The 21,506-nt window shown below is 46.4% G+C and overlaps 1 protein-coding gene across 4 annotated transcripts in view; it reads right to left on the bottom strand.

Moving 5' to 3' along the window:
• Positions 1–21,506, bottom strand: part of LOC138566747 (homeobox protein otx5) — a 74,427-nt gene that overhangs the window by 38,559 nt on the left and 14,362 nt on the right. The window lies entirely within an intron of this gene.

Genomic DNA, 21,506 nt, shown 5'->3' with positions numbered 1-21,506 from the left:
TGGACCAAGAGCCACAAGATACTGAATCTACAACCACTACTACTGGGGCGTCGCCCCTGGATAATCAGTGGGACACGGACGATGATCAAATGTATGACCCAGTGGAGGAACCCCAAAAACCATCACTGCCGGACGAGATCAGGGCGTTACACGCACTGATAGTGAAGGCGTGCCAAGAATTTGGTCTATTACCTACTGAGGACAATAGAGAATGTTTTCTTTTTGACCACTTGAACAAAAGAAGAAAATAAAAAATCTGTGTTATCGATCCCCATCCTCGACCATGTATGGGAGGAGGGGTTACTCAGAATTGAGCACCCGTTCACAGAGCCGGCATTCAAAGGCAGACTCCAAAAGAAATGTAATGCATCAGATACCACCCCTAAGTGCCTCCCGTCGCAGCCGTCACCAGAGTCGGTAGTGTCCACAGCAGCAACTAGGATGCTACACGCTCAGACACGAAAAACACCCCTGGAGCCGGAAGGCAACAAGATAGATGCTTTAGGAAGGAAGATACTTTCCATTGGAGCTCCCACAGTCAAAGCGGCAAATGCGCTTGGTAGAATATCAAGATATGAACAGGAAATGTGGAACCGGTTAACACCACTACTGGAGCACTTACCGGCAGAAAAGCATGCGGAAGCAGTTGCTAAACTAAAGGAAGCGGAGGAAGCCACAAACCACAGCATAAATATTGCTGTCAATCTGGCCGAAACAGGCTTCAAACAGATCAATAATGGGGTGGTGTTACATCAACAGGGGTGGCTACACTGCACTGACTTTAGGCCGGATGTGCAGCAAAAGGTCCTAGACATGCCTTTTGAAGGAGAACACCTCTTTGGCCTGAAAATTGACAAAGTATTTAGGCAATAAAGACTGACACAGTCAAGTCACTTACCACTCTGCAGACCAAGTGCGCTTTTCACACCTTTCAAGGCTCAAAAGCATACTGGCGATCTTCACAATAGTTCCAAGTATACAAGAAACACTCATAGGGATATAAGCGGCAAAGGGACTACAAGCAGCAGCAATGAGGACACGCCAACTCCCAAAGGGGCAGGGCAGGAGGGTAAGCCTGAATGTACAACCAGGGCGGTGCCAGTGGGGGGAAGACTTTCGCACCACTTACACCACTGGTGAAATTTAACAACCGACAAGTGCGTGATAGAGGTCGTCCAATACGGCCTCCTAATAGAATTCAACAGATTCATGCTTTCACGTACCAATTCATCAAAAGCATCAAAAGTACTTGTGGTTCGCAATAGGGAAACAGCACTATCAATTCAGGATGCTTCCGTTTGAGTTAAAATCCGCCCCACAAACGTTCACCAAATGCCTCGCACTGGTTGCAGCAGCCCTTTGAAGGAGAGGACAGAGAGGCACGCATGTCCGTTTCAGAAACCAAACACTTGCGACAACAGCTCAGATTCGAGATAACTTTGAGAAAACCTTGCTACAAACATCCAAAAACCTGATTTTTCTGGGAGCCCAATTTGCAACAGCCGAGGCTCTAGTGCATCTCTCTCGGGACAGACTGTACACACTCCAGTTGTTGGTCCCTCAATTCAAACCAGGGGTACAATTCACCGTTAGGCAATACATGAGATTACTGGGCAAAATGTCCTCATGCATTCTGCTCATACCCAGCTGCAGGCTCAACATGCGCCTGCTACAAGAGTTCTTGGCGACCAACTGAGCCCAAAGAACAGGACCGTGGGAGGACAGAGTGCGGATCACCGGCTGCTGTGGCTGACAGCTCGAGGCAACATCATACAGGGATGCCCATACCAGGACCCCATTCCGGACTACACACTCACAACCAATGCCTCCCTATCAGGATAGGGAGTGCATGTGGGATACCTCCACATCAATATTTTGGAGCTCAGGACAGTGGGTTATGCCCTAAATTCTTTTCTGCCAATACTCAAAAACTCCACGGTCAAGGTTCTCACTGACAATACAGCAATCATGTATTATATCAACAAGCAGCGAGGAACACATTCGCCAATGCTGTCCCAGGAAGCGCAGAAAATTTGACACTGGCATCTGCAACAAAATAACACCGCAAGGTTTTCGCCTCTCACGGGTGAACAACAACATTTCAGACAGCCTCAGCAGGGCGACCAGCCAATCCCACAAGTGGGAATTGTGCAACAAAGAGTTGAAAGCACTGTTCACCAGATGGGTACAGCCATACAATTGATTTTCCAATTCGCCAGCAGAATGCACCAAAAGGGATCAATGGGGAGGGCATTCTCGTTCCAATGTACAGGCCTATTGGCATATGCCTTACCAACGTAGCCACTCATTAGAAAAGTAGTCCAGATAGTGCAAACTTACCGGCGCAAAATTCTTCTGATAGCACCTAGTTGGCCTAGGCAGACATGGTACTTCGACATCTGGAAATTGTCAGGGGGCATCCGTATGCAGTTGCGTGGCCACCCAGCAATCTTTGCAGAGAATCACGGCAAGTAACTACACCACGAACCAAATACACTCAGGTTGAAGCGTGGCTCCTGACTTCAGAGAATTTGGCCATTTAAATATTCCATTTGAATGCACAGACATTCTAAAGGCAGCTCGAGCCACAGCCCCAAATCACTCCTAACAATTTAAATGTAAAAGGTTCTGTTCATGGTGCGCAAAACAACCAAATGTTCAACCCCTCTCTGCAAGTCCAGAAGCTATCCTTCCATACCTTCTATCTTTAGCACAAGGTGAACTCTCTGACACTTCCATTAAAGTGCATCTGGCAGCCATCTCAAGATACACAAGGGAAAGGAGAAAAACGTCTCTTTTCAGCGACCGCCTAATAAAACATTTTCTGAGGGGCCTCTTTAGGTCTCTCCCACCAACAAAAAAGTTTCCACTGCAATGATGAGTCTCATTGTGGTGCTGGCTGTGCTTATGAAAGCGCTGTTCGAACCACTGGCAACAGCTTCAATAAAGTTCCTCTCTTAGGAGGTCACATTACATCATCAAGGCGAGTGTCGGTGCTGCAAGCCCTCATGATATCCGAACCATACCTACGATTCTACAAAGACAGGGTTATCCTCACAACCCATCCACATTTTATTCCAAAAATACCTTCAGCTTTTCATAAATTTTCTTCAATTACACTCCCAGCGTTCTTTCAAGACTCAAAAACGCTAGCAAAAATTGCGTTGCTCTCTCTGGATGTTAAAAGAGCACTCAATTATTACATCCACAGGACAAAATCTAGAGTCTCCATTCAACTGTTCTTCGCATATGGAACGCCAAACAAGCAAAAATCTATCTCTAAAAAGGGGATTGCAAGGCGGATATCCTCAACAATCTCCTTCTGCCATGCAAAAGCAAACAGGCCGCTCACTGGGCCTCCTAGCGCCCTCTCCACCAGAGCTACGGCAGGTTCAGTGGTGATGTGGTCCGGGGTGCCACTGAAAGACATTTGTCAGGCAGCCACCTGGGCGGTCCCGCACATGTTCACAAGACATTACTGCCTCCAGGAGGAACATACTGCTGACGCAACTACAGGGAGAGCAGTGCTGCAGTGCTTTTTTCGATGAGGCATGCCTGTTCTGCTGTTACCTAACGCCATTATATTGGTATACTGCTATAAAATCTGTTCATAGCATGTGAATGTATGAACGTTCCAATGCTGGAGAAGGGGTAAGTCTCTTACCTGTTACTCCATTTCTCCCGCATTGGTATCTTTCATAGATTCACATCTGCCCTCCAGCCAACCCCTGCAGGAAAAAAAAGGCTCTTTTGCATAGCCAGCAAATACTGGGTAGAATCTGAGGGGAATCTGAAGTGGAGGAGTTACATACTCAACGTCCCATTGGTTGAGACTAAAAGCACCCAAAAGGAGGGTGATAGGCTACCAAATGCACACTTATTTTTTAATTACTACTGTAAAAGCTAACCGAGGATTCCCGATTGACGACAGGGAATGTTCATAGCATGTGAATCTATGAAAGATACAAACTCTCGAGAAATGGAGTTACAGGTAAGAAACATACCCCTTATACCAGTAAGTACATGTTGTAACTGAAGGACAGGCTTACTTGATTTTTATATGTCCACTTAAAGGGTGTTCATAATACTATAAAGAAGTATAGTTCATATTTTTAAGTAAGCCTGATGCCAGGGAGCAGGGGTTTCGCTGTTCTCAGTGCGTGCTGTTTGGGTGCTTGTGGGTACATCGTTAGACTCTGTCCTGTAGGCAGTTTGATCACTGCTCTGTGGGAAAAAAATTTGCACCTGCTCATTATTATTTGTGTTTACTAGTGTGTGTTTTTGCAGTGGTGTCTGGGTGTCTCGTGTTTCCCATTGTAAGGCTATCCCCACCCTCCCTGGTTCCTTATTGGCTGTGCCCTTCCATACCACATGACCGGAACAAACACTCCCGAGTGCTCCAGAGTATTTTTTAAACAATTTCAGGAGCTTCCTCCTTCCATTCTTGCACTGCTTCGACCTGTAAGTAGCTATTGAGTAAGCTGCTCGTTTTTGTGTTTACTAGTGTATTTTATTTTGCTGTGGTGTCTGGGTTTCTCGTATTTCCCATTGTAAGGCGATCCCTGTACTCACTGGTTCCTTATTGGCTGTGCCTTCCATACCAGGGGACTGTTACACTTGGAGTGCACTGGAGTGGTTTTTAAACAATTTCAGGAGCTTCTTCCTTCCATTCTTGAAGCGCTTCACCCTATGGGTAGCTCTTGAGCCACCTGCTCATTGTTTTTTGGGATTACTAGTATCTGTTGGGTTTCTCGTGTTTCCCATTGTAAGGCTATCCCCACCCTCCTTGGTTCCTTATTGGCCGCACCTTCCATACCACGTGATCGGAATGACTTTCTTCAGTGGATCTCCCAGGGCAGCCTGCCCGGTCAACCAGCTACGGGCTGCATCAAAGGGCAGCAATTTACCGGGCAGCTCTTCTACCCTGTTTTCCCATGGATGCTGGACAGAACACCCTACCGCTACAACCCAGGTAAGGTGATATGGGTGGGGAGCATAGCCATTACTGTGCTGTGGTAAAACCCAGCCACTTTTGCGCTACCACTAATTGCTTCCAACATTATGTTGGCCTACGCTGTGCACTAACCTGTTAGCCTATATGTTGTACTCGGAAGGATCTTGATGGTAGGCTGTGCATGACACTTGGAAGTATAGTGTGGTTAGCCATATTGCAGCACATATCAAATTTGCGTGTACGTTCAGGGTACTGTGCTTGGAGGAGTAGTAGGGGTGGTTCACTGTCTCTCACTGGAAGGATCTCTGAGCGCAGGCAGTGTATCGCACCCGAGTGATTATTTGGGTAGGCAATGTATTGCACTTAAAAGGATTATTGTGGCTAGACAATGTATTGCATATGGAAGGATTATTGGGGGGGGGCAATGTGTTGCGCTGAGATGGATTATGGGGATAGGCAATGTATTTCACTTAGATTGATTATTAGGGGTAGGTAATGTATTGCACATAGATGTATGCGGGGATAGCCTATGGATAGCATTTAGAAAGCTTCTCAGGGGTAGGTAATGTATTGTACCTAGAGAGATTATTGGGATGGGCAGTGTGTTGCACCTAGATGGATTTTGGGGGAGTGCAATGTGTTGTACTCAGATGGATTTTGGGGAAAGGAAATGTATTGCATTTAGATGGATTATTAAGGGTAGGCTATGGATTGCACTTAGATGTATCTGCGGATAGGCAATGTATTGCGCTTAGAAGGATTTGGGGTTAGGCAAGGTGTTGCACCTAGCAGGATAATTGGGGTGGGCAAGTTAATGCACCTAGATGGATTATTAGGGGTAGACAATATATTGCATTTAGATCGATTATTGGGAATGGGCAATGTGTTGCACTTAGATGGATTTTAGGGATAGGCAATGTATTGCACTTAGGCGGATTATTTGGGGTGGGCAATGTATTGCACTTAGATGGACTATTAAGGGTAGGCTATGTGTTACACTTAGATGTATTTGGGAATAGGCAGTGTATTGCACTTAGAAGGATTATTATGGATAGGCAATGTATTGCACTTGGATGGATTATTCGAGTTGGGCAATGAGTTGCACTTAGAGGGAATTAGGGGGTGGGCAGTGTGTTGTACTTAGATGGATTATTAGGGGTAGGCAATGTATTGCTCTTCGAAGGATTATTGCGGTGGGCAATGTATTGCACTTGGATGGATTTTGGGGATAGGCAATGTATTGTACTTGAATGGATTTTGGGGTTAGACAATGTATTGCACTTGGTTGGATTTTGGGGATAGGCAATGTATTGCACTTAGAAGGATTATTGGGGGTGGGCAATGTATTGCACTTATATGGATTTGGGGGTCAGACAATGTGTTGCACTCACATGGATTTTAGTGGTGTCTAACGTGTTGAATCAGATGGTTCAGAAAGGTGGCCAATGTCTAGCACTTAGATGATTTATAGGTGTATCCAAGGTACAGCTGCATTAAATCCATAAGGGTATGAAAATGTTCATTTAGGATAATAGCGGTTGGCCAATGTGATGCACCTGGAATAATTCATGAGGGTGACCCGGGTGTTGCTCTCAGCAGATTTGTGAGGGTAGCCATTATATTACACAGATTGCAGCCATTGCACCTAGAATATATCATGCAACAGCCTAGGTTGTGGAGCTGGCCACCTAGTCGATTCTATGAGGACAGCCAATTCACTGATTCTAGACAATTGTAGAACGTGTCTATTACATGGAATGCAGGTGTCAGCAGAATGCAGCCTCTATGGTTGTCTTGGATTTAGAATGTAGCCACTTTATGATAGCTGGATGCATACAGAACGATGCCACCCTAATTAATCTATCCTGATGTTTAGAATCTTGCCGAATGTACCGATTCTAGATATTCCTTTGAACATAACCAATGCATTTTTCCTCTCGCACCCTACGTTTATGGAATTAGCCAAAGATGCATCCACGGTCCTGCACGCAGCCGCTTTCACACACAACTCAAATGACACTTTGCACAACACTTCTATCATAAGAATGCAGCTACCTTGCATGGCAAAACAATTTAACTATAGCTACATAGATAAGTGACCATCCTCTTGCACAACCCTTCCATTTTATTTCTCTAGTGTACCTCTTTCCACCTATCCACATGCCATTTAGACGTGGGTGGCCAGCAGCCATTGGCCACCCCTCATAAGTTTTATAGGCCATTATGCACACACACATAGTATCCTTTCACAATTTCCCATTCTTTGAACTTCGGTCCCTCCAAGGGCGTTCAAACTACAGTGCATTGGGACTATACCCATGGTGAAAGGTGCTTTACAAACGACAAAAATGAATGAATTAATTAATATTGCACACCAAAAAGTAATTTGTTACTTCGTTGATTAAAAGGAACACTGCTTGAAAACCACAGCTCTCCTCTAATAGTCCATGTTAGCATACGTGCACCTTTCTGGTAGCTTGTAATTCATATCCAATATCTATGCAATGGTATGTGTACCTTCATTTTATTTTACTGTTTAACACGCAGCCCTAACTCGAGGCGCTATACAACGTGTGGGTACCTGACTTCTTTTAACAGTAGTGCAGTATTGCGAGTTGCCATCTGTGCATCCATTGGGATTAGTCCATTGTCAAGTGTTGTTAAAAAAAAACTGCGTTTTGAGAGATTTGTGAAATTTGAGAACCTTTCTCGTTGTTGCCAATATGTCTGCATGTTTGAGGACTTTTGCATCTTGTGAGAGTGCTATTCTGAGTTCTCCTATCTATGCCAAGGTATGTGTATCATTTTCATGTGGCTACTGGTCTGTGTCCTGCATCTAAGACTATGCCCTCCACCTGGCTGCTATTTATAAAATGTGTCCTGCACCTATGCCAGTACACAAATACCCCTCGTTGTGGCCTGCTAATGTTGCCCTTAAATGTCACTTGTTTATTATTCCCATTCCAGCAAGTTTGAAGCAGATATGTTGACTGCAAGGTAGTACCCATGCATATTTTGATTTCTGCGGGACAGCATACCGATCTATGGGTTGTGATGGGGGCCCCAACCAGAGATTCTTGATCCCTTAATTGCTTTGGTTTGGGGTGGAGGAGTCCCAATGGCATCTGTGCCCCGGGCCCCAAAATTCCTTATGTCCAAATCTGCCCTTGTATGTCAATGGGCCTCTTTAAGAGGCACGGCTGCCGCTGGTACTTCATTTTTTCCAGCGCCCAGGAATGGGCAATTACCGGGTCATTACGGCCTTGCCGGACCCGGTATTTTCCCATTCCTGGGCGCCGGAAAATATTCTTCCCCATTCCCATTTGAGTCCCATAATGCTCAATGGGAATGAGGAAGCCGGATGCACAGGCACCATTATCAACGGTGCCGGTGCATCCGACAGGCTCTGATCGTGGGTGCCGGTACGGCCGCCAGGCACCCGCGAGCAGAACTCGTAGTTTGCCGGTCCGGGAACTGCGGTACCGACATGCTTACTGGTACTGTAGTTCCCGGACCGGCAAACTTATAATGAGGCCCAATGTCTCCCCCCCCCCATGCCCATATATACCATCCATGGTGTTGTTGCTTTGTAGTACTGCCCTTTTACGGTTGAAAGGTCTATCAAAGTAAAAAGGATACCACTTTCTTTCCAGCGTCCTTCCTTTTTCTCTGTAGTTTCATAACACTCACATATTCACAGACAGTGGGTCTGTATCTGTGTCCAATTATAACACTTTATTCACTTTCGAGACAATGGGCCTCATTACAACTCCGGGGGTAGCTGTGCTGGTAAAACCGGCAGGTTGCCGCCGGAGTCGTGATTTTATCCGGCGCCTGGCTCCACGGAAACACCGGGGGATTACGACCCCTGTGTTCCCGCACGTCAGGTGCCGGAAAAATGTAAATCCCCATTCCCAATGGGAATGGGGATGACGGAAGCACCGGCACCGTTATGGTGCTGTTGATTCCCAGAAAGTCTGCGGCCGGGTGCCGTCCTGCCTGCCAAGCAGACCTGGCGGGCCGGATGGCAGCCGCCCGCAGACTCATAATGTGCCACTACGGTAACAACGGTGCCGGTAGGCTTACCAGCAGCGTTGTTACCGGACCAGCATGCTCGTAATTCCCGAGAAGCTATTGTGACTGTACGTTGCCACACAGACCCTATTCGGATAGATAGACTGATTCTGGTAGACCTCTTATGTTAACCTCGGCCCCAGGGAAGCGAGCCCTCTGCTTCGACTGCAGCCCCAGTGCTGCGCCCCTTTTCCAGGCACATTGATCAGTGCTGCAGCGAGTTACTTGCATTTGCAAAGGTTCTTTTGGGAGGCTCCGACTGCTTGCGCGCAATGTCTAAACGTGGATCTGTTTCCTGTGCTTTTCTCGTGACATTTTACAGAGCACAGTGTTTTCTAAAGTGGGATTTAGGGTTTTAAGAATACACGTTTTCTCGCGATAACCCTGCTGTCATGGCATCTTTGAGGACACGGCATGGAAGCGGCTCTCTGCCCGTCTCTCTCCCAGTCCTGATATCCGAGGCTATTTTTACTTCCTCGCCTGTGCTGCTGAGCCAGAGTGCGCTCATGTTCAGTGAAAGGATAGGGTTGTCCATATACAGAAAACGTTTTGGGGCTGGTAGTTGAGGGCGGCAAGTACGGTGTGGGCTCAGCAGGGAGGCAGCGCCAAGCAGCAGAAGAAACAGCAAACACATTGGCTTTTGGAAATATGCGGTCACCTTTATTTTTTAACACATCTAGAGAATCATCACACCAAAGTTGAAATGTGACCCTGGAAAGGGTCAGCACAGAAGGCCCCCCGCTTTTAATAGCCCGGAATATATTTTGTTATTTGCAAGACGCACATTTGCTCTGAACATCAAGCAGCGTCGGAGAAGGGGTGACGTTAAATGTGTTACAGGGATAAAAACGGCAGAGAGAGTGATAGAGCACGATAAGCCCCAGAATAAACCCATGCTGAGCCCTGGTTTAGGGAGAGATTTAAGGCGGAGAGGCTGCGAAATAGCTGTGATTTCCTCTCGCTCTCCTACTGCAGACAATGATGCCCAACTCTCAGGTGCAGTGATATCAGCCCCTACAGGTGTGGGAGAATGTTCCATAATTTGATAGCTGGGATGTTGCTGGACCGTCGGTATGCCCTCAGTCTCTTAATCTTAAATCTGGGAACTTCGAGAGAGCAGTGCATAGAGTATCTTTAAGGCCACGCTGGTTGGTGCCACACGAATCTCCATTTAATGTCTTTGGGGGGATTGACAAAAAGGGTTTTGCGGATTAGGATGAAAAGTTTAAGCTTGATCCTAGCTTGGATAGGGCGCCGTTTCAGCCTTCTTAGCACGGGGGATATGTGCTTGGATTTGAAACCACACAGAATGTGAGGCTGGTTGATTGACTGATTCCCATAACCCATGTAAAGGCTATTGTAATAATCCAGTTTTGCAGCTATTATGGCTCTGGCTGATATGGGCTACTCACCTTTAGAAATCAGAGTTCTTGTCTATCTCACCATCATTCAGTAGCAGAGTGTGGAACTTGATAAAATACTTATATGAGAGGGGTAAATATGTCGAGGAGTAAATTGGCTTTGCCAAAATTGTACTGTGCATTCAGATTCCTTCAGGGTTGCAAACCTCAGGATCTCTTTAAGTAAAGCATGAGAAGATGGAATAGTGCGTTGTGGTGTAGTCCCCCTTCTTGTTTCACAGTTTCATCAAGCAATTTGTAGGGAACGACGTTACGCTAACGAGACAATCAATAATTGTACATCAGCTACTTTGCCCCACACCCTTATTAAGAAATCGCTGTGTGACTTGTACTTTTGTGAAGGTAAGGGCCACAGTGTGAGCTCTTTTGGCTTTTGTGTACCTGCCAGGTACTGCGGGGTGACTACACCCCCACCTTCCTTCAATTGGAGCAGGAAGAGGCTACACCTGAGATGACAGAGGGTAGATCAAGGTACATTCACCGATTTTCCCACTCTGCCAAGAATGCAAGTATGCGTCCATTTCCCATTTACAAGGGTGTTTCTTTTACTGTGGCAGGCATCTGCCCACTGGGAACTGAGGGCATTGAAGAGGGGTTGGGTGAATCAATTTATTAAAATTCATGTTGCCGAGGAAGCCTCCTTTTATGCTCTAGGCTTCATCCTGGTGTCTAATTCATTCTGGGAGTCGTAGTCTGTGGTGTTTTTGATTAAACAGAGTAGGCTAATGTCTTGCAGCTTGTGTCTTTTGGTCGGCTCCCCTCACCCCCAGTACTTTACCTCATTGCTTGCTGCCGCGAGAGCCAGGCACAGAGTTGGTGCATGTCTCAGAAGGTGGCCGGTGGTTGTTGCGATGAGGGGTTTCAAACGATCGAAGATACAAATGTTGAATTTTTGCCAAAGTGCATTAGAATTAAAGCACAGAATGTCTCTTGTGAAGATTCATGTGCAAAAAAAGAGTACATGTGATAGGTTGGCGAATCTAAGCAGCCTTGCACATAAAATACAATGTTTGACGGCACAATGCTTAATTGAACCAATAGAATCTGCTGAATGGCCGAGCCCTATAGTTGTGGCACAAAAACAAAAGGCAAACTGAGGGTTTGCATCGACCATAGGGATTTGACAAAAAACATTACAGTAGATCCGTTTCCTATGCCATTAATGTCTGAGATATTGACCCGTGTACGTGGGGCCAAATTGTTTTCCACATTAGATCTATCATCTACATACCATGAAGTCCCATTTACAATTGACAGCAGACATCTCACATATTTCATTGCCCCCTTTAGAATGTTCGCTTTCTGTAGGATGTCTTTTTGGTCTCACATCAGCAGTGAGGTTGGGTCTGGTCGGTTTTCGGGTCACCTATTTGCCTCAGGTCCATTTCCAAGGGTTGGGGGATGATGGCCACAGCCACTCCCCACGCTCAATGATGTTATTTATGACAGGACCGGTTGCATGATGTCAGTCATGTGTGGCTTCTTGTCGCATTTGGTGATGTAATGATTGTAATAAATGCGGCCGATGCCTTCGAAAGAATATCTGTGTCTTGTGTCACTTATTGGCCCTGTCGCTTGCGCCGCCCAAAGAGAGCTACTCTTAGTCTCTTCTCGCTTTGCATGGTGGCCATCACGGAAGGGGATGGCAGACAGGGAGCGGAGGCAGTGGCAATATCGGAAGAGGTAAATACGGTGGGGGTTGAGATGGTCTGCTGTGTGGGAGCAGCGGAACACAGACTCATAGATTTGGGGCGTGAGAGAAGAGAGAGCAGGGAAGGGAAAATAACATTTTTGGTGTGAGACCAAGCGAGGATCTTGAAAGGAAGGCAATACCAATTTGTAAGGCTTGCCTTTCGAAACCACTAATTGACTGAGGCATAGAATGACATCAAGTGCCGGGTACATATATTAATGAATAGTTTCTAATTAGAATACAGTTGTGGTCTTCTTAACCCTTTCCACAGGCCATACCAGGGATAATGGCCAGGTAGCCCGAGTTAACAGCCCGACGTTACCCCTGGTATGGCCCATGGAACGGGTTAAAAACGCCATTAGCACCTGGGTTACCAAAGCAGTAACTCGGGTCCCGTTCAAGGAATGAAGATGCTTTGCCAAGATGGCCGCCATGGTAGTAGTAGGCGGGGCTCCATACAGAGTCCCTCTTCCATTACCTTGGCGGCTGGAAAAGGAAGGGGGTTGGGTTGGGCGCTGGGTATTGTGGTTGTCAGATACTGACCTGGGGAACCTTAGCCTCGCCCTTGCATCAGCATATTTTCGCTACCTGCTGCCTTGTAGACAGACGCCTTTCACCTCCACCATCTTCTGCACACAAGGGCCCTGACATTAGGCAGGCAGGATGTGAAATAATTAGTCTGCTGGCCACACGTCAAGGAAGTGTGTATGTCAACCTATGGTCTAGAGGGATGACTAGAGTAATGCCCGTGATTAATTAATTCGAAAGCTTTCAGCCATCAACTTTCAATTTTACTGAAAGTCACCCCAAGTGTGATGGTATGGTATGCGAAGAGGGGTGTCTTGAGCATACTGGGCTCAGAGACCTATGCTGCACCTCACTGACAATGGCCAATTAGCATGAAAAATGTCTGTGGTTGCTTGATGTCTTGTAAAGAAGGGATGTGACCTAGCGGTTTGGGGTGGACTGACCTTTTTTGGGGTCGGGGCAAGCCTGATGTGCATATGGTCTTCGCCCTGCTTTCATGGCTTGGCAGGCTGAAAAAAGATGGTCTCGCGGGTTGGCCAAAGGCAAGCGATTTCTATGGTTATGATTGATTCAAAACCTTCTTGCCATCACCCTTCAGATTTGCTCGACCCACAAGTTGGTAGGACAAACGAGCTAGCTCCCAGTGGGTAGGAACGGGGGTGGGGCTGGAGGGGCACAAGTGGGTTTGCAGTACACATATGTGGAATTGCTGGAGAACAGGGTAAGGTGCTGAATTAGGTGATCCAAGACTGATAGTGGCAACTCTCCTATTGTGGAACTGTAGTGGCGATAGATAAGGTGATGCTGTGGTAAGGACAATGAAAGAATACCCGAAAATAAGACAAGGGAGTCAATGGTCCCTCTGTTACTGCACTTAGATTGGGCCCTACTCTCAAGGTTTAATGTTAACAAGGTGTGTGTCGTATTCCTTGGGGCAACAGGAATAGAGCCCAGGGATTTCCTTCCCATGACTTTAGGGTAGGAGCCACCTCTTCAGCATTGGCAGGCCTCGGACCCCTGCAAATGCAGAGAATTAGGAGGTAGAAGTGTAACTGCTTTGAGTTATATATTTGCCCACCTTTGCTTTATTTTTTTTGCAGGACAATAACAGGACCTTCTTCTGGTTGACAATTTTGAGGAGATGGCTGAGAAATGCGTGGTATTGGTCATAGGGGCACTCGGTCATAAAAATAGCTGACTTCTGTCTAGTTGTTAGGATCTGTGTAGATCAATTTGCATTTGAGTGGCAGGGTTGTGCATGCGCTTGAGAAGGATGGTTGTTTTGATGTTACACACTGGTAGACACAACATGCCATCTTTTAGCCACTAGGGGATGTTGGAGGCTCGCTTGGGGCATTTTGCAAGGCTGACCCCCCTGTTTCCGAGGGCCACATTGGCGTAGCTGCACGTGAATCCCAGGACGGTTGGGGGTGCTGGGGTGTTCACCCAGGCAGTGAACATTACATTAAGGACATTCTAATGCTAGAGTGACTCAGAGAAATTGAAAAGCGTGCACCCTGCTGTAAAATCTGGAACAGCAGAGATTGAGTACACCTGTCAAACAAGTGCACAAAGATGTTGTGATTGCAGGGTTGTTAAGATCACTATTAGGATGACCCAACATTAAACCACTGCCCCCTGTGGCAGAGTTACCGATGGCATCACATGGAATTGGCAGAGTACAGTAGTAGACTGTGGCATGAGCACCTGCTTGTTGTTAGGACAGGGGGTCTTGGATTCCGGTCCAATGACTCTCACAGGCGTCAGATTGGGGGTCTGCATCCTCGGGTAAAGGGGAATTGGTAGGAGGCCATAACTGGTGAAATCCAAGCCCACCCCCAATTCTGGGCATGGAGCCTGGCAGCCTAAGAGGAACAGGACCCATGTTGGGTGCTCATCCACTGAAATCCCCCAGCCCCCACCACCCCCCAAGTTGTACGTATTAGGCGTTATGCTTTGCAGTGGTTCTGAGTGAACTGTGTTGGAAATAACTGTTCATCACCCTTAAGTCCTATGTGGTATTCCCTCCTGTTTATGAGTGGCCAGCCCCCTTATCCAAAGGGTCGCTTGACCAGCTTGAGGATTGCTCTTGTTTCTTGTGGGCTGACCACAATAAGGCTGTTAGATCCTGCCAGAATTGAAAGAGGGGCCTAGCCGTGGAGTCAGGGGTGCCCCTGCATTAGCTTTATTTTTCTGGGATCTCCCGTACCTTCTCGTTTTATCCTACCGTCCCTCCATATGACCAGAGTTTATCGAATGAGCATGTCCAGGAGGGGACACTGTTTGGAGTGGATGTTCCTATGAAGGAGGGTAAGGGGCATTATAAGGGATGTCATTGTCCCTCAAGGTGTACTTCTTGATGGAGTCACTCTAATTTGGCAGAGTACTGTAGCAATCAGTGCTGTGAGTACCTGTCTCCTGGGTCTTGCTGGAGGTTTGGGATTCAGCTCGTAATCCGCTCACAAGGGTTGGTCTGGTGGACTGAGCCCTCGGGGACAGGGAAATGGTGGGCAAACCAGCCTGTGGAAATCCAGGCCTGTTCACTTCTTCGGAGTGTGGAAAGCAGACCCCATACTTATCATTGGTGGAACTGAAAGGCAACCATTACCGCCACAGGTTGTAAACCTTAGGATCAGGCAGTGGGTGATCTGTCTTTCTAATAAGTAATTTGTCATCTTTTAATAGAACTGAGGTTTTCAAAATGAAGATGTGTGTCACTTATGTATCTCCTTGCTGGCAATACCCAGCACCCCCTGGCTTCTGCCTGAAGAGGGATATGTATTTCCCCTTCATAAAAAACAAAGTGACAAAGAAAATCAATTTTGAAAAGTCAAAAATGAATCCCTGCAAACTATGCAAGTGCTTCAAGGGGACGCTTGAGCACAAGTCAAGTCCTTCACATATGAGCTAACTCTAGCACCACACAATCACGGTACTAGAAATTGCCCTCGCGGAGGATAGCTGGGCATCACGGGTGGGGTTCACTCCCCTTCTTTCTGATAAAAATCAGTTTGATCCATGACCCATGATTACACACGCACCCCCAACCATACACCCTCCCCAACAATCTCCTTGTAACTTTCCACGTGTTTGTCTCGTTTCCATCATATTCCCGCCCTCTCACCCTTTCCCCTCAATCCTTTCCGCCATGGCCACCGGTTTGGTCTCCCCAGTAGGGGGCACAGTACACAGCTATCTGGACAAGCCGTAAGACCCCCCATTGTCATGATGGGCGCAATTAAAAAGCTTTCAACGCAACAGCCATTACCATCTCCTCACCGCCCTGCTGCTGCTCCTGTCCCGAGTGAGGAAGCCACACTTTGCAGCCAGTAAAAAAGCCAACAACCCATGCCTTTTCTGTTCGTTTCTTAGTTGCTTTCTTCTCACTTTATATCAGCGGCCAGCACACACACAAACACTCCCCTTTAGCGTATTGCAAAGTGAATCAACGCACTAACAACATTTCCGCATAGGCTCGCGTGTTAATATACCTGGGTTAAAATAAGATGGATTTGTGAAGCGGAGACACAGCCCCCCTCATGGATCCCTGCATTGTTCGTTTGCTCGCCGCCCACCTGCGTCCTACACTGGGCCACGTCTTTTCAGCACACAGACGTGCACCTTTCTTTTCTTGAGCAGAACCTGGAGGTTTGAGCCTGACACCGAGGTCCGCTCAGGTGCCTGTAGTGCCTCCTCCCTGAACACATACCTCAAGTACCGGTTCCCCACCCGCCCCGAGCGAGCGATCAGTCCCGTGTGTTGTGTCTGGCTCTGTCCAGGGCGGGAGCTGGTAAATGGCAGGAGCTCTTAGAAGATTAAGCCCCACCCCCTTCCCCCTTCTCCCGCCCCTCTCCGCTTGCAGGAATGTAACCGAATTCTATGAGAACACGCGACCGTGACAACTCTTTACCTACATCTCAATGCTGGCTGTGTCCGGGACAACCTTTTCTGGTAGTCAAATATTGTTGTTTTTGGGAGCAATTTGGATGCTGTCGTTGCCTTGATTCCAATGTGCAATTCCCCCCGGAAGGCATTAGTGAGCGTAGGATCAGTGGAGTAACTTCGCTAAAAATGTTGGGGGGCGAGGGGGGGGGGTGGCATGACATCTGAAGAAAAGGCGCCCCAGCCAAATGAATGGGGACAAAATGGTGTGCCATGAAAGTTGGGGGGGGGGGGGGGACAAACACCCCTGTTCCCCCCTGAAATTACGCCCATGCGTAGGATATATGTATATGGGCTATGCAGCTTTACAATGGCACCCTACAGTGGCCTAATTCCCGAAACGTTTCTACTTCACCACATTTAGGTGCCACAGACAGTGTAGAAGCTGTCTGTGATTGCTGAACATGTCTGAGCAGGACTTGTCTTTGCACTAATGGTTATTAAAAAAAGAACAGATAGTTGGTATCATGAAGTTAGTCTGATATGTTGGGCTGTTATCTGCTGGAGCTAACGAATGAGCTTCCAGACTTAGAGCATAAAGTCATGCAACCTTCCCTGTGCATGGATGCTGGGGTACAAGGCACACATAAAGGGGAGAACGAGTGCTGCGTGTGATGTGTAGATTATCTTGGAAACGTATTCTTTCTACTTGGCCCTGTAGTGGATGTTTCATTCCCATCTCAGCTGTTCGCCATATTAGGGAGGTGTGTAATATTAATAAAGTAAAATGTGATTGCAGCAAAAGCAAAAGATGTGTGTTCCCCGTCCCGGGAATGGGCTGCCTCCTTTCGGGATTTGCGGCTTGGAAGCAGTTAGCCCGGTTGATAAGAAGCCGCGGGCCGTGGGCCAGATGCAGAGGTGAGTGATGCGCAGAGCACAGTTATTACAGAGACATCCTTCCCTGCGTCTTGACTGAAGGCTTGGCTCATCAGCGGCCAGGAAGGCACACAGGAGGCGTGCTCTGTTCAAACACAGGTGTCCTTTGGCAGGGTGTTGCCAAACTCCCCCAACGTCTCCCACTGAACTCAGAGAGCAACCACGCTGGCCCCTTATGTGGAGGGCCTGGAGGAACTGCAGGTGTGATAGCTCATCTGACGAGAACGGGGCATCCCTGGAAACACAGCACATCACTCCATTATCAACACAAAGAGCCTTTATGTATTGGGGAATGTTGCATCTCTTTGGAGGGAAACCCACAACTGCAAACCACCTGCTCTCTATTGTTTGCCCGATTCATGGAATATTTGCCCGGCCGACAAAAAACTCTGATTTATGGAACTGTGCAAAGTGTACGGCGAAAATGACTATGCGCTGGCTTTACACTGACTTTGCACTGCAAAAACACACCTTGCACGGTTCCATGAATCAGGGTTTGTGTCAGCAGTCCAAATTCACTTTGAACCGGGCAAATATTCCATGAATCGGGCCCTATGTCACCATAACTCCTCAATGCCATTACGGGGCATTAATACTCAACTATGTGTTGTATAGCAACCACCCTCTCTCTGTCTGGACCATGAAAGTTGACAGAATTAGCAGCGAATTAGCAGTGAAATAGGTAGGCCAGACCCAAGCATATATGCCGAATACGGTGAACGTTCATGGCCATTGTCATGTACAAAAACAATGCGCTAGAAAAAACATTTTTTTTTATTTTTTGATGGGTTGTCGCATGTCTGTTTTGATTTTTGAGATTTTAGGCATGAACCTAGCCCTTACCTGTCAATGGCGTGTGTGCTGGGAGCTGCAGGTTATTCTGTGTATTTTGCAGTATATTTTCCATTTCTTTTGCCCCCTCCACGCCTGCTGTGGCTGTACAGAAAGATCAATGCATTTCTTTTGATATTTGCACTGCTTCAGCATAAGGCCTAGCGTGTGCCAAATATCTCAAAAAGCCAAGTGGTTCATTTTTACATGCCATGGGCTACATAGTGCCTTTTCCAGCATGTAGTGATCACCCGTGCAAAAAAAACTATTTTTCAGCAATCGTTTTCGGTATCAAAACATTAATGGGACTTGGCCAAATTTGCTACAAGAGTTCAGATTTAACCAGACGAGTTCCTGGCAAATTGGGTAAACTTTCATGGCCGAGAAGTTACACAGGAAATTATTTTTGCAACATCATTGGCACTTTGCAAAACAAAATAGAGACATTTAAAAGATACAACATCTCATCTTTAATTTCTCTTGACATTTAAACTGCTTGAACCTCTGGAACCTTGCATGTTGCTGCTATAATACTACTGTACCCATTAAGTATCCTCGAAAAACTCCCCTGCAGGAAGGATGTAGAAGTGATCTGCAATAACTCACTAACAGGCCCTTCCTTTCTGTGTATGATCATAGAATTCTCCAGTGACGGGTGACATCATTCCAATTAAACTTTGCTTCTGAATAATAGCTAATTGTTTTTTTTTTTTAACATTCCCTTAGAGCAATGCATTTGCTTTTTTTAAAATTTTTATTTATTGTGTTTAGTCAAAGAATTCAACTTTTCAAAAGGCTACACAATTTAAAATAATTCATAAAATTACATATGCATTTGCTTTATTATCAGATTTAAGGAATGAGGAATTGAACCATTGCCATAACTACTATAACTCGGGTGTTTTTGATGTGGACGTACATATTAGTGTTTCTATTGAAAAACAGAGCAACATTTTATCAATTAGCAGTTCAGGAATGTCAAATATTTACAATCTGTTCCTTTGTACTGATATTTAAAATAGATCAGATTAGAAAAACAGATAAAGGATGTTGTGACAAGTGTGGCGGCCGAAACATCTCCAGGCTTTCAGCAGTCTTTTGAAATCACATAACCTGCAGTGTTTGTTAAGCTAAGAGGGCCCTCTGAAGCTGCCCGATGAAAAGAGATTTGGGGGATTACCAGGGGAATCTTTTGAAGAAGCAAGTCTTCAGAAAAAGCGTGCAGAATTCATTGCAGAGTCTGCCTAGCACTGCACAATGAGCCCCCTAACACGCTTACACATGCGTGGGACACCGTGGTGAGTGTGACTCCTAAACCTCCAAAACAGGCGAGAGAAGGGCCCCTGCATTCCTCCTTCCTTTACAAAAGGCAGGACTGCATGTATTATTGGCAGGAACAGGAAGGGACAGTTATCCCAAACGTCCAATTAATCAACCCTGGGTTAAATTCCATCATGGTTAGCCCAGATGATCAACTGGTTTACTTAATGTTGCATCGCACTCAAAACTGAAGGTATGCAGCTTCCTAAAGGGATCTATGGGATCCCTGCGAAATACCGAAAATAGGAAAACATCGATTTTTCAATATATTTGGGTGCACATGTCACTACAATTATATGCAGGGGAGACACCTGCAACCCCCATACTCTCCTCATATTTTTATTACCCTACCCCTCCCCCCCCCACCCTCAACACAAATAGAACTGCATTCAAATGCACAGCAACAATATCGTCATTTTCGTCCTCGGTAGTTTCAGCTTTGTTATTTTGCTATTCCTTCCTAAAGCTTGGTAACAGTTTAAAAAAGGGTCGAGTTAAATCGATCTATTAAAAAAAACGCCTAACTATGGGGTCAGACGCCCAAACTACAGCAAATAAGCCCAACGTGTGGAACAATTAACTCCTGTTAGTAAACAGTAAGAGCAAACTTTACAGCAGTTCCCAGAACGACAGAACATTTAGTAAAATCTAGGAAACTATTAGACCGAGCTACAGAACTGGTAGGCCACGCTATACAGAACAGTGATATAATTAAAACACCAGTTAGACCAAACTATTGAAGGTTAAGGCAAAGCAGACCAAGCTAATCCCTGCCTGCTTTCCCCTTCCTCCTCTTCTCTCTCCTCCCTATACCATCTTCCTGTTCCTTTATCTTTCCCTGTCTCCCCTATGATCTCCACCCTCCTCACTACTCTCTTTACTCCCTTTTTCCCTCCCCTTTCTCCCCCCCTCCTTTTCTCTTCCTTCTCAAATGCAAATTGTTCCATCTGCTGTTTTTCTGGTTTGATTCATGTATATTATTATTGCTTCTTTGTTCTATCTTTGATGTTTGCTTGTTGTTTAACTGTAAAGCGCTTTGGATTGAAGCACTATATAAACAAGCAAACACAAATACAAATGATGTTATCTTGCACAAATGGATAAACTGTTAGTTGAAAGGTACATATTCCACATTTACAAAATATGCGTTCAAGTGACAACAACGTTGTACCTAACACTGCATACCTGTGAACTTTGTGCAGTTAATTCCATTTGAACTTACTATCGATAGTGGTGTGCATGCAGTCATGTCCACCCAATCCGCCCTGGCAGGCCCTGGGCAAAAGTAGGGTGCTTGATAATAGGCGAACAACCTGCAGATTCATTCCCCACCCTAGTGTACCCAACTGGGGCGCCTGAATGTCAACTTCACAAAGGGGCCTTTTAAGCTGTCCCGAGACCTGGCACAGGACCCCCTGTATTTCTGGCATTGTGCGGCAGCGTTCAGTGCTGGCATCACCCCACCGGTTGGCACTAGAATGCCCCCAAGAGTTCTTTCACCCAACCGCCCTGCTCCATCCTGCTGCTAGAGCTTACATGGGTTCTAAGAAGTAGGACGCTTCACTATTTTGCAGTTGCTTGTTGGGACCGGGACTACCCTAGAGTTTTGATATCAGGCTAGAGTGGTGAAAAGTGCGAACAGAGACATATACAAGCAGGCAGGAGTTGGGGAGCCGAGTCCCACCACGCAGAGCGAGTGAGTGGAACATCCTCCTGTCACAAAGATGTCAGTCGGCCTTTTATTATATCAAAGGCTGCAGACTACCTGTGAGGGTGCAAAGAAGACAGACAGAAATTCTGACAAATGGAAAAGCCCCTGCCATGCCAACGTTGTGGCTGACCAATCAAAATAGACTAGGACGAGTAG

The sequence above is a fragment of the Ambystoma mexicanum genome, chromosome 2p (genome assembly GCF_040938575.1).
Source record: "Ambystoma mexicanum isolate Mex_15411 chromosome 2p, UKY_AmexF1_1, whole genome shotgun sequence".
In the NCBI taxonomy this organism is placed as follows: Eukaryota; Metazoa; Chordata; class Amphibia; order Caudata; family Ambystomatidae; genus Ambystoma; species Ambystoma mexicanum.
Note: the sequence above shows the minus strand (reverse complement) of the source record. Positions and strands in the feature narration are given on the sequence as shown.